The sequence below is a fragment of the Protopterus annectens genome, chromosome 11.part0, assembly GCF_019279795.1.
Source record: "Protopterus annectens isolate FY-2018-M chromosome 11.part0, PAN1.0, whole genome shotgun sequence".
Lineage (NCBI taxonomy): Eukaryota > Metazoa > Chordata > Ceratodontiformes > Protopteridae > Protopterus > Protopterus annectens.
Genome location: NC_056745.1, coordinates 153111612 through 153124111, shown reverse-complemented (window position 1 = coordinate 153124111; position 12500 = coordinate 153111612). Strand labels below are relative to the sequence as shown.

Below are 12500 nucleotides of genomic sequence, written 5' to 3'. Positions count from 1 at the left end.
TCCCTCATCTCATAAAGTCTATGTGTAAGTCGCTCTTGACCTCTAATAAATACATATGTCTTGTGTATTTCATTTATTTTAAACTAAATTGTACAGGAGACATCCGCCAAAAACTGAATCCATTTAAATCACCTACTCATAACATAGGGGATTATGATCGGGTCACTGACAGTAACTGACTTATTATGTATTCGAGACATGGATCCCAAGAAATTCACCTCAAGAGGAGGACATGTTGAGAACACATAATATGCAGTTACAATCTGAGATCTGATCATAATTCTTTGTTGTGCATGGGGATTTATCTTCTCTATGTATTACAGATTAGTCAAAAGTAATTTGTGAAAAAAATGACATGTTGTGTTGGCTGTTAAAGCAGTGGGGGATTGGTTGACATCCTTACGTATTCCCAGTGTATGGGAAGCTGTTTAATTCAAAATGCTCTGTGTAGTTTAGCAGACAGCTGGTAGAAATGGGAACTGAATTGAAACTGTTTCTACCTGCTGCTGCTATTTAAACAGGAACAATGAACAAACAGGGATAAGGTATATTACTAACAAATACAACAACCAACAAAGACCAGGAACCCAATGAATAAAATGTATTCCTCTCTGACATCTCGGCATACACTGCCTTCTTGGAGCACACAGTTACTTCACATCACACACTGCCAATTAAAATCAACATTCATACCCTTTGGAAACAAAGTAGCAAACTTTAATATATACACTGCTCTAGTCAGCAAGTATAAACTTCTTTATAAAGAAGCAGTGTATATATTAAAGTTTGATACTTTGTTTCCAAAGGGTATGAATGGTGATTTTAAATGCTTTTTAAGTGTTTCATGGTATTAACTGATGACTTTATTGTTTACTTGCTTATTTAGTAGTGTATATAAAACAAGTGTGTGATGTGAAGTAACTGTGTACTCCAAGAAGGCAGTGTATGCCGAGACGTCAGAGAGGAATACATTTTATTCATTGGGTTCCTGGTCTTAGTTCTTCGTTGTATTTGCTGCTGTTGCTTTGTTGCTGTGCTGTTGTTTTTGCTGATAAGGTACATTACTACCTTTAATAGAAGAACAGAGCGAGTAAGAAGAATTGTCTCAGATAAACATCTTTGTTACAAAGATGCTAAGGAAATTGCCACACATAAATCCAACAGTAAGGTTGGCACTTTTTCCTGTTATAACCATATCTTTTGCAAATTAATATGTAGCAGCCACAAATTCATCCATCCTGTTACAGGAAAGATCTATCACTTTAACTGCACTGCCGCTTGTAGTACTAGTAACATAGTTTGTTTTGCTACTTGTTCAAAGTGTACTAGTTTTTATGCAGGAAAAAGTACTAGGATGTTAAAAGAACATATTACAGAACATGTCAGACATAAGGAATAAAGTTAGTACTAATTCCCCTGCTAAGCATGTGTCCAGCTTTGGATCTGATCATATATTTAACTTTAGAGCTATTTATGTATTGGCTGTTAAGTGCTAGAGTTAGTGATTTTAATAACAAACTAGAAACCATTGAATATGAATGGATTTTATGGTTACAAGCTGACTATGAACCTGGTATTAATTCAGCTGTTAGTTTAAAACCAATTTTGAAGAAGAAACAAAATAAGTCGAAATAACTTATATACTGTCATTATCTACTTCAATAGTTGTACTACCTTCAATAATCCTGATCCTGTTTGAAGTCAGAAGCTAAGCAGTGTGGGACTTGGTTAGTACTTGGATGTGAGTCTGAGAAAATCAGATGATGTAGTTTTCTAATGCTGAGTTTTAATAATTATTTAGTGAATACTTTTTTTAAAATCTTTTACTAAACTTAATTAATTCTGTGTTCTGATTGGAGGCTGTGTTTTGTGATGAAAACTGAATTTGCTATTTAAGTAACTGATATTTTTTTGGTTTCTTTTTTTAACACTGATGAAGGGAGAAATCCTGAAAGCTTTGTATGATTAAAGGTTTTATTGGCATATCTGAGTCTGGAGTGCTTTTTGGATTCAGTCCTTTTGAGTTGTTATTATATGGTAGTCAGTCTTGAGGGCTGTTTGATATTGCCACAGAAACTTGTGAAGAAGAAAACTCCATTTAAAACTTTAATAGGATCCTGTCTCTGTGGCACACAGGAATGGAGCTCTGGTTGTAATCTGGGAGACAAGGATTTGATTAGCAGCTCCAGTACTTGAAGAGTCAGGCAGTATAGGGATAGGAATGAAGGGGTAGAAGTGAAGGGGGAGGAATGAAGGGGAGAGGTGAAGGAACATGAATCAGTCACATCTCTCCAGAGAATTGTGGATTTTGTGCACACTCAGAGACATACAGGGAAGTCTGTTCGCTCTGGTGCAGACTGGATAGACCACTGCTTGTATGGCAGGGGAGGTACAGGGCTGATTGAAGGACAGGCCACACCCCTTGTAGAAGTGAACGGATGGTCCTTGCAGACAGTTCTTCTCTTCCAGTGCCTCACCAGGTTCATGTTAGGATAGGGATGGGGAAAAAAATGTAAACCCCCCTGATGGCTATCTGCATGATGATCCCTCTCTGGTGTTTCTCGCCCAGTGATGGTAACAAATGGGCTAATTGACTGAGAGAGGATCTGATGGTTAACAGGCTGTGAGCAGAGTCATTAAAAAAAAAATAGCAGGACAGTATACTCGCTTACACAATAGGGTCAATGTGGTGATACCTACAGCATGTGAACACATGGAACGAGTCATGAATTTACAGCTAGGAATGTATAATAAAAATATAAGGATCAGGAAATTTAAAGATAGAAATTACATGTTAGTTTGGTCTCCCAATCCATCAATTTAAAACAGTGGAAACATTAAATCCTACATGGTTAGACAGACTGGTAAGAGAAGGCCAAAATAGACATGCTATATTATCATTCTAAAACTGTGGAAAAAAGTAAAGATCTCTGTAGTTAACTAAATAGCAGAAACTGATTGAAATGGTGGAGAAGGAAAACTGACATCTGCCACACTGTCTTACTCACAGAAATGAGAATTAAGGGAGTTTCTATTAAGAAAAATAGAAGCATTTGCAGAGCTACATGCAGAAAACTTGATTGAATATCATATTGGGTCAATGTTATTTAATCGACCGTCAAGATGTTTGAAGACTAGAAGTTCAAACGGGGAAGTTCGAAAAATGAAAATTTCGAAGCAGCAGAAATATGAATGCTTTCCCAGGGAAAGAATTTGGTTGGCTGTTTCCGCGGCTTCGACATTTTCTCTACTGTGGTGCGAAAGTTATGAATCGGGTTAAGGTAAGTGTGCGAGTGTGATGGATGTTGGGGTTAGAGTGTGGGTAAGGTAAGTGTGCAATAGTGACGGACTTTAGGGTTAGGGTGCAGGTAAGGTAAGTGTGCGATAGTGATGGACCTTAGGGTTAGGGTTTGGGTTAAGGTTAGTGCATAGATAGTTGTGTATGTAAGGTTTAGTGTAGGTTTATTAGGTTTTTGGTGTGCTTGTGTTGTGTGTGTGTTTTTCGGAACAGCAAATTTTTTCCCTGGGAAAAAAATTTGCTGTTTTGAGGTTTCGATGTTGTCATATTTCAAACTTCCAATTTCGAACATATGGTGTTCGAAATTTTGGAAGTTCGATTATATAACATAGACCCACCGTATTCAGGTCATTCCAAAAGAAAAGATTAACTTAATATCAAACAGAATGGAAGAGCCACAGATAAGAGCTGCACAACAGTTACTACAAAAATGTATAAAATGAAAGTGATAGAGGAGGCAAAAAGTGAATGTTGCAATCCCATAGTGATAGCCCAAAGCCTGATGGAACAAAACGTGACTGTTACAGCCCCATGATGATAGCTCAAGGCCTAATGGAACAAAAAGCAACCTGTACAGTCCCTAGCTGACAGCCTAAAGCCCAGTGGTCCAAAAAGTAACTGGTACAACTCCATGGTGATAAATCAAAGCCAGATGCAACAAAAAGTGGCTTACACAGCCCTGAGGAGATAGCCCAGAGCCCTGATGAAATAAATGTGACTGGTACAACCCCATGGTGATAGCCCAAAGCCTGATAGAACAAAATGTAACTGGTACAGCCCCATGGTAAAAGCCCAAAGCTTGATGGAAAAGAAGTGACTGTTACAGCCTCATGGTGGAAGCCCAAACCCCAGTGGAACAAAATGTGACTGGCATATCCTCATGGTGATAGCTTGAAGCTCAGTGGAATAGAAAGTGACTAATACAGCCCCATGGAGATAGCCCAGAGCTTCAATGAAACAAAATGTGACTGGTACAACCCTGTGGTGATATTCCAAAGCCTGATAGAACAACAGGTGACTGGTACAGCCCCATGGTGATAGCCAAAAGCCCAGTGGACCAAAAAGTAAGTGGTATAGCCCCATATGGTGATAGCCCAAAGCCTGATGGAATAAAAAGTGGCTTGTACAGCCCCTATAATGATAGCCCAAAGTCTGATGGTACAAAAAGTGACTGCTGTAGCATTGTGTTGAAAACCAGAAGCCCAGTGGATCAAAAAGTGACTGGTACAGTCCCATGGTAATAGCCTGAAGCCCAGTGGAACAGAAAGTGACTGGCACAGCAATATAGTTACAGCTCAAAGTCAAATGGAACAAAACGTGACTGGTGCAGCCTCATGGTGATAGCATAAAACCCAATAGAACAAAAAGTGACTGGTATAGCCCCTAGGTGATAACCAAAAACCTAGTGGAGCAATCATGTTTTGTAATGATTTTAGGAAGTCGAACAGCATTTCAATTTTAGCAGCTATCCAATGCCTAGGGTAGAAGAATTACTGAAAAATTGGTGAAGCAAGATTTTCAATCACATTAGATCTGACAAAGAGGTACAGGCAAATCTCTCTTATAGCTGAATCCATGCCAAAGACAGTATTTTGAACCAATGTTTTTTACAGTATGCTGCCTTCCTTGTGGGATGCACAGTGCCTCTATGACATTTCAAAGATTGAATGTCTGAGTTCTGAAGCTAAATGAGGTTGTACTATACTCTGAGGGTCAGGACTCCCACCTAGCTCAGATACAGGCTGTGATCTTCCTAGATGAAGTTGTACTATACTCTGAGGGTTAGTACTCCCCCCTAGCTCAGAAACAGGCTGTGATACTCCTAGATGAAGTTGTACTATACACTGAGGGTCAGGACTCCCACCTAGCTCAGATCCAGGCTGTGATACTCCTAGATGAAGTTGTACTATACTCTATGGGTCAGGACTCCCACCTAGCTCAGATACAGGCTGTAATACTTCTAGATGAAGTTGTACTATACTCTGAGGGTCAGGACTCCCACCTAGCTTAGATCCAGGCTGTGATACTCCTAGATGAAGTTGTACTATACTCTGAGGGGTAGGTCTCCCACCTATTTCAGATACAGGCTGTGATACTCCTAGATGAAGTTGTACTATACTCTGAGGGTAGGATTCACACATAGCTCAGATACAGGCTGTAATACTTCTAGATGAAGTTGTACTATACTCTGAGGGTCAGGACTCCCACCTAGCTTAAATCCAGGCTGTGATACTCCTAGATGAAGTTGTACTATACTCTGAGGGGTAGGTCTCCCACCTATTTCAGATACAGGCTGTGATACTCCTAGATGAAGTTGTACTATACTCTGAGGGTAGGATTCACACATAGCTCAGATACAGGCTGTAATACTTCTAGATGAAGTTGTACTATACTCTGAGGGTCAGGACTCCCACCTAGCTCAGATCCAGGCTGTGATACTCCTAGATGAAGTTGTACTATACTCTGAGGGGTAGGTCTCCCACCTAGTTCAGATACAGGCTGTGATACTCCTAGATGAAGTTGTACTATACTCTGAGGGGTAGGTCTCCCACCTAGTTCAGATACAGGCTGTGATACTCCTAGATAAAGTTGTACTATACTCTGAGGGTAGGACTTCCACCTAGCTCAGATGCAGGCTGTGATCTTCCTAGATGAAGTTGTACTATACTCTGAGGGTTAGTACTCCCCCCTAGCTCAGAAACAGGCTGTGATACTCCTAGATGAAGTTGTACTATACTCTGAGGGTTAGGACTCCCCCTAGCTCAGAAACAGGCTGTGATACTCCTAGATGAAGTTGTACTATACTCTGAGGGTAGGACTTCCACCTAGCTCAGATGCAGGCTGTGATCTTCCTAGATGAAGTTGTACTATACTCTGAGGGTTAGTACTCCCCCCTAGCTCAGAAACAGGCTGTGATACTCCTAGATGAAGTTGTACTATACTCTGAGGGTTAGGACTCCCCCTAGCTCAGAAACAGGCTGTGATACTCCTAGATGAAGTTGTACTATACTCTGAGGGTTAGGACTCCCCCTAGCTCAGAAACAGGCTGTGATACTCCTAGATGAAGTTGTACTATATATACTCTGAGGGTTAGGACTCCCCCTAGCTCAGATATAGGCTGTGATACTCTCTGAGATAGACCAGGTTAATAGTCAATGCCTCTAAAAGCAAGTTATTCAAGACAGTTTAAAACAGTTAGGATATATTTTTTGTAGGTAAAATTTTTAAGCCCCAAAAAGAAAAAAAAAAACAGAAACAATAAGAAATTGGCTTATTCCATGGACTAAGAAGCAAGTTTTGTCCTTCTTGGAGTTATCCAGGTATTTTGGAATGTTGTACCCATATTGCATTTATAACATACTCTCTTATAGATCTGAAAATGGGGAAGATACCCCTTCAAATAAAACGGACACTAGAGGCATATACTGCTTTTTTAAGGAAGTATTATGTTCAGACTCTGTTTTAACATCCTTAACTTTCAGTAAATCCTTCACAGGACTTTATTTTTATGATGTAAGCTAAGCAGACAAAAGACCAAGCATTCCACTAATAAGAGAGAATACTTAACAAGGAAGTCCATGCTCTCATCAATGAAATATTATGTCCATGTCAGAAACTGTACACTGGTCACAACCAATACCCCCAGTGCACACTGGGCACAGTTAATGACCCCAGTGTACACTGCTCATAGCCAGTACCCCCACTGTACACTGGTCACAACCAAGACTCCCACTGTCCAGTGGTCACAGACAATACCCCCGGTGTAGCTTCATAAGCAATAGGATGAGAATACTACCCTTTGCAGATAGGTCCACTCACTAGTTCCAAAGGATCAGGGGTTAAGTGAGGATGTCTCATCCCCATACTGATAATATCAAGGGAAGATACAATTTGTAGATGTGGGTGCAGTTACATGTATCATTAGCTTCTTAACCTTATCTTCTTCAGGATGGTAGTTATAGTACCGTAAGACCAATATATTTTTTTCCACTTCATTCATTTATTCTATTTCACAATCTTTCCCTCATTCTCTTTCTTCTTTCATTCCGTATTTCATTCCTGTTTCTTGTGTAGTCCTCTGAACCAGACTATAAATGCATTACTGTGCTCCTAATGGGCGCCTTCCTTTTTTTGCATTATTCAGTTGTCTGTCTGTCACCCTCACCTGACCAAACAAATTGAATATAGTTGTTATGACCTTAAATTCTATTTCTTGGGTCTATATTATAAGCATGAAAGACCTTTTCAGCGAATACGAAAGCAGTGACACATAATGTGCAAACCATGAAAACACCAAATGCCCTAAACCACGAAATTCAAAATCTCGAATCGTCATAGTTGGCCAACCCCACCGCCTGCTACATAGTACCTACCCAAACAAAATAAATAAACCACATACATACACTAAACAAATCCCTACTTCTAACCCTACACTAAACCTTGCATACATTACTATCTATGCACTTACCTTAACCCGCACCCTAACCCTAAGGTCCATAACTATTGCACACTTACCAAAAGAAGCTATACCACAGAAGGGCCAACTATGATGCTTCGACATTTTGAATTTCGCGCTTCAGGACGATCGGTGTTTTCATGGTTTGCTGAATACATGTCGACATTTCTGTATTCGTGTAAGTGGACATTCGCGTTTCTAATACGGATCCCTATTTCTTTACCTCCTAAAGATTTCCCTTCCATTAAGATCAAATGTAGACTCCTAATTTTCATCTCCATTAGATGTCAATTTTTGGAAGTAAGTTTCTGTTTCTAAATATTAGTGATCGACACTCATTTTCATATCTACTAGAATATGATCATCTAGCATTTCCTCAAGAGGATGATATGCTGGTATCCAAAATATTACCCCTTTCTGCTTTTCCCTTTGTTGGTACAGTTCAGAGTTGGAGTATATAAGTAGTGAGGTGTGTAAGTGCAGTTTTTCACAAGAGGGTATGATACCCCCCTCAAAAATTATTTTTTTTCACTTTTTCCCTCCTGAATGCTGTTTCACTTATTTATTAGCAATAGGCAACAGGCTGTGCTCTGGGAGAATAAACTATCATCCCACCTTCCAGTCTCACTCGGTGTCCCTCAGGGCTCCATCCTAGGCCCTCTCTTATTCTCAATATTTAACAATGATCTCTACCTAGCTATTCCTCAGGCAACATGCATACAATATCCAGATGATTCTACTTTAATCTGTGCAGCTGAATCTTCATCAGAATTACAATCCCTAACTCAGAAAATATTTAACATAGTTGAATCCTGGTTCTTAAAACGTTGTCTTCTCTTGAATCCCAAAAAAACAAAGCTCCTTCTCTTTACACCTACCCATAAATCCATGCCCTTAGATTTATCTGTCATTTCTAACAATGGCACCCTCATATCCCCTGATTCTATCACCAAACTCCTAAGAATAACTATAGACAATCACCTCAACTTTGATAACCATATTAACAATACTATAAAAACAGTCAACAGAAAAATGGGCTTCCTATACAGGATTAAATATTTTCTCACTCAAACCACCAGAACTACTATTGCCCACTCTCATCTAATCTCAACACTCCTCTATGCCTCACCTGTTTACACCAACCTATCCAAGAATAATCTTCTTAAACTCACTACATCTTACAACAACATTACCAGATTTGCTACTGGTAATCACTTTAGAACTCATCACTGCCAGAATCTAAAACAACTAGGATGGCTTGAACTGTAAAATCAGCTTTATTTTAACCAACTAACCATTGTTCATAAGATCCTCAACCAGCCCAACAACACTCCTATACTCTCAAACCTCATTACTCCGTATAAAAATCTGAATACCTTATGCTCAGCTAACAAATCTCTACTTAGTATTAGTAAGTCTAATAACATGGCAGGAAACTCTCTTTTCTCTTACACAACTGGGAAATACTGGAATCTTCTACCTAGTGATCTTATATCACTCCCTTCCCTACCTCATTTCAAACAAAAACTCAAAATACACCTTATAACACACTGGTTGTGCCCTTGCACTAACCCTGACTAACATATTACCTCAGTGACTAAGTTTCTCCTAACTCCTCTTTAATTATAATTTAATGTTCTTTCTGCAAACTTTAGAAAAATAGCAAACCCACTTTAGTGATGTTCTACCTCTCATGGATATCTTGAGCAACATGTTATCAATACTCTTATGCAACCACATTATTGTAAATATTTGTCTTGTAATAAACTGTAAAATGTTTGTATCTACTGCTATGTTAACTTGATTGTAACCTGATAAACACTGTTTTCTATTTGTAACCTTATACATTTTGTGATAATGTATCTGTCTTTGGACCTTTTCTCCCCGGGCCTCTACTGAAAATGGACATATATCCAGTTGTACTAGCCCAGTCAACAAATGTAAAATAAAATAAAATAAATAAATAATTATTATCTCAGTTGGGTGGAGCTATGACAAATGACTTGCATACCTGACAGATTTTTATATGCCTAGAGTTTCCCACTCAAAAAAAGTCTCAATGTTGTTGCACAATCATAATATTTTACTCTACATGCTCAATGACCACTAAGTCCAAAGAATAATTCAATACCATAGCCAGTTGTCACCACCAAAATTAATTATGTGCATTTTAATTAAAATAATAAGGGAAATAATGAAAAAATATTTTGCTACAAAAGTAGACATGTTCTCTAAGCATTTAGATCTGAAGAAGTATTGTGGTATCAAGTGAATAAATATCTCCCTCGCTTCTAGAGCTGTAATTTTTAATTATCCAAAATGTGGAAAAAAAACAGATTAACTTTGCTAACCACATTTATTGTGTTTTGTAGTCATATTTCTGGTAGACTGTCAGAATTCAAGATTAGCTGTTTAGTAGCCATACCTTCTTTTTTGTTGAATGATGCACTAACCGATTACAATCCATTTCCGTTGATTGTAACTCTTGTTCGATGATAGTGGCACTTCATTTGGAGCAGCAAAGCGTTTTTTTTTTCCAGGAAAAGAAAAAGAAAAACAAAGAAAGCAACCTTCAGCAAGATTTACACCACATGAGCCTTAATAACTTAATATCTTTTTAGTTGAATTAATTTTTACACTAATCTCTGTACAGTTTAAATCATTATACATCAGTACCCAGCTGTGGAGGCAAAAGGAAATCAGTACTTTTCAAGAAGAAATTTACAGTAGTTAAAGCATTCTTTAAGGGATTTGTGTGACTTATCTTCAACTGAATAAGGACGGCTGGCTCTATTGCCTAAAGTAATGCACAGTGAGTTGTGACAACAAGCTGAAACTAATCTAGATCATGTAGACCTCTGTCTGAATGCTGCACCCTTGACATGCAAGTATTACACTCAACAATTCATCTAGTTATGCCTGAGTCAAGCATTACACTCAACAATTCATCTAGTTATGCCTGAGTCAAGCATTACACTCAACAATTCATCTAGTTATGCCTGAGTCAAGCATTACACCCAACATTTCATCTACTTATGCCCGAGTAACCATGTATCTTTATAAAACCACGGACTCAAATTAAGTGAGTCTAAGATGTCTCAAGGAGGCATTAAGTAAGAAAGTGCTAGTGGGGATTTCTTCTAGTACAGTTTATTAATCCCAAGGGCTTAAGAAATTTGGTAAACTGAAGAGCAACAGGAGGAAGAAAAATAGAAGAAAAATGACTGCAAGACAAAGCATGTTTATTTGTAATGACTTACAACCTGAAGATATTCAGACTGAAGTGGGAGGACTCTGAGAAGTCTATCTTAAAGACATGCTTGGAAAACAACAATTTGATACATTTGTGTAATAGACCTCCCAGAATGTACAGTATCTTAAATGTTTCTAATTTTTTTAGATATGGTCGGATGAATGGCTTAAAGTTATACAGCCTCAGGACAATACTTATAATAACTGCTAATTTTTAACTGGACTTTAACACCAAATTAAGTAGTATGGTGTATGCAGTGAACACAAACAAGTTTAAAAGTATGCATACATTTAGAACTGAGACAGACTTTACAGATTAAGACATATAACTAAATAAAGTAAAATAAGCTTGAATGGCTGGAGTGCGGGGAGTGCCTTCTGTGTGGAGTCTGCATGCCCTCCCCGAGGTTGCATGGGCATTTGAAAGACATGCGTAAATGGGCATACCTTCGTTGAAGGTTGAACTTCAAGCTGGCACCTCGGCATTCGTGAAAATCTACTGCCAATCATTAGCGGACCGGAGTTCCGCTGTGGCGACCCCTAACTGGGAAAAGCCGAAAGACAACATCAACAACAATCAGCAGCATCTATACAAGTAAACTACTAGAAATAAGAAAGTTACACGAGAAGTCATTCCACTCACTGAGATACAATTCTGGCATAAGCTTAAGATATGAAGAAAAGAAATATATAAAATAATTCTGAAGATCTATTTATGTAATAATAATAATAGTAATAATAATAATAATAATAATAATAATAATAATAATAATAATAATAATAATAAATCTGAAGAAAAACACATAAAGAAACTTGGGAAGAATGTTTTCTAGAAGTACAACAGGGGAAATATCAGATTAAAACTACTAGATGACAAACATGTCTGCAGGACACTGAGGGTATACTTACTACTATCCTACTATGACTTTAACTTCCTTGTATTGTTAAGAGCAATGCATTTGTCAATGTTACTGTATTTATATAGTACTAGCCTATGCATCTGTTTGCTAAAACCAAATATTCTTTGTTTATTGTTTACAGTACTGTAATGAAATGTTTGTGGAGCTTTTCTCCTGGTCCTCCACTGAAAATGGGTTTCTGATCCAGTGGACTTTCCCAGTTAACAAAGTTCAGTAAATAAATAGATAAATAAATAAATAAATGTGTTTTGTGAATTATATCAGGTGATACATAAGTCAAATGAACAAAGTTACCAGTATTTTGTATATAACCACTGGAAATACCAGGAGAATAATGTAATAAATCAAGGGAGATGGCCAAAGGACAAGTTAATTAATTAATTAATTTATTTATCTAGTCTCTATTCTTGGATGCAATGACTCTGGCTGCATGTGTAGCAGCCCTAGAAGTGTGGGTCATCACAAAAGAATAAAGATGTTGTGAATGGCCAATGTTTTCATAAGATAAGAGAATATTGGCTTGCTGTTTTGTCACAGAGTTCTTTGAACCAAAGGAGTGGGTGATCTATATAGT

General features: G+C 38.0%; 1 protein-coding gene across 2 annotated transcripts in view; it reads left to right on the top strand.

The window, feature by feature from the left end:
* Positions 1–12500, top strand: part of LOC122815225 (potassium voltage-gated channel subfamily A member 1-like) — a 533178-nt gene that overhangs the window by 167337 nt on the left and 353341 nt on the right. The window lies entirely within an intron of this gene.